Source organism: Penaeus vannamei, chromosome 40 (assembly GCF_042767895.1).
Source record: "Penaeus vannamei isolate JL-2024 chromosome 40, ASM4276789v1, whole genome shotgun sequence".
Classification (NCBI taxonomy): Eukaryota; Metazoa; Arthropoda; class Malacostraca; order Decapoda; family Penaeidae; genus Penaeus; species Penaeus vannamei.
In genome coordinates this window covers 24,533,170-24,535,669 of record NC_091588.1, presented here as the reverse complement: position 1 = coordinate 24,535,669, position 2,500 = coordinate 24,533,170, and positions in this window count along the sequence as shown.

Genomic DNA, 2,500 nt, shown 5'->3' with positions numbered 1-2,500 from the left:
ATCATTATTATTATTATCATTATTATAATTATCATCATTGTCATTATCATTATTATAATTATTATTACATTATCATTGTTATTATCATTATCATTCTTATTATCATTATCATTTAGATTATCATTATCATTATCGTTTATCATTAATATCATTATTATTATTATTATTATTATTATTATCATTATTATTACTATTATTATTATTATCATCATTATCATTATCATTATTACTATTATTATTATCATTATTATCATCATTACTAATATTATCATTATAATTATCATTATAATTCTATTATCCCTATCATTATCATTATCATCATTATACAAGATCCACAGACTGCTTATCACATAAACAGATTCTAAAAAAAAGAAAGAAAAAAAAAAAACGAAGAAAACTACCTTCAAAATTCACTTAATAAACCTTTAAGCTATTCAACAAAACGGACCATTTATCTCGTCAAAACAATCCTACTGTCACAAAGTTAAACAAACTTTCACAAGTATAGTTTAAAGTTTAAAGTTTCTATCCTTGACGTGTTGATTTCTTGTTTGTATGTTTGCTTAGTTAATAAATAGAACTTTTATTATTGATAATATGTATACAAATAGATAGCAAATACTATAAAATGCAGTAAATATGGGTAAAGGACTAAATTTTAAGGAAAGTACAAAATTTAGGTAAATATTCAAGTACAAAATTGTAAGTAGATTATTGAAATGAAGTTAAGAAGTAAATTACAAGTTAAGTAATAAATTTAAGGATAGTAATTGTAAGTAAAAAATTGATTTTAAGAATAGTAATTGTAAGTAAAAAAAATTAAGAATAGTAATTGTAAGTAAAAAATAAAAATTTAAGAATAGTAATTGTAAGTAAAATATCAAATTTAAGAAAATAATAGATTTGCAAGTAAATTACTAAATGACAAGTGGAATAATGAAAGGAAGTAAAGAACTAAATTAAAAGCTAAGTAATAGATTTAAGAATAGAATCAAATAGTACATAAAGTACAAGATTTAAATAAGTAGCTAGATTATAAGTAAAATACTAAATTTAAGTTAAGTATAAATTTGTAAGTAAAATACTAAATTTCAATAAAGAATAGATTTGTAAGTAAAATACTAAATTTAAGTAAAGAATAGACTTGTAAGTAAAGTACTGAATTGTAAGTAGAATGTCAAATCTTAGTAAACACATTTAAGTAAACCAAACTGTAAGTAAAGTACTAAATATAAAAATAAAATCAAATTCCATGTAAAGCACCTTTAAGAAAATAACTAGATTATAAGTAAAATACTTATATAACATACATATATACTTATAATATATAATATACTTGAATATATATAATATATATAATACTTAAATATATATAATATATATAGTATACTTAAATATACTTATATATATACTATGCTTAAATATATATAATATATATAATACTTAAATATATATAATATATGCAGTATACTTAAATATACTTAAATAGATACTATGCTTAAATATATACTATACTTAAATATATACTATACTTGAATATACTTAAATATGTACTATACTTAAATATATATAATATACTTAAAATACTTATAAAATAGAATACATAAATAGAATACTAAATACAAAATAAAATATCGTATCATAGGTATACTACTTAAATAAATATGAATTATTAAACAGCAAGAAAATAGTGCCAGATAGTAACGACAACACAGGAGTGCCAAGCTTATCTACCCAGGGTGCCACATTTCACCTTAGCTTGAGGGCCACTTGGCATGAGGTGACGTGAGTGACGTGACTAGTTGGTCTCAGGGTTGACGTGAAAACAAACAAACAAATAAACAAAAAGAAAAAATGGAGGAAGATGTTTTGTTTATGACATAAAGTTGATAATAAATGAATAAAATTGTTTGTAAGTGTGAAAGTGATAATCAAAAAGAAAAAAATGGGAAGAGGCTGTTTCATTCATTCAAATAAATGAGGAAAAAAACTTATGAGTTAAGGTGATAATTAAAAAAGAAAAAAAAGTTGTTCTTCATTACAAAAAATTATAATATAAACAAAAGACAAAAACAAACAGACTTATAAGTTAAGGTAATAATATTTAAAAAAAACAATAAATAAAACGGAAGAGGATTTTTCCTTCACTACAAAAAATCGATAAAAAAAAATAAAAGATACACACAAACCAAAAAAAAAAAAAAAAAAAAAAAAAAAAAAAAAACGGAAGAGGATTTTTCATTTATTACAAAAAATCGACAATTAAAAATCATAAGACTTAACTGAAAATCATAAAGAAAACGAAAAGGATTTTTAATTCATTACAAAAACGCAATAATAAGAAAGAAAAAAATATGAGAATTAAATTAATAATCTTAAAACACGAAAGACTAGTTTAATGAATAACTAAAAAGTACACAAATAACCAATTAAATAAAGTACTCTTTCTACCTCACAGTACACCAGCTTGAGAGTGTATTACTTATAACGAAAAATTAAA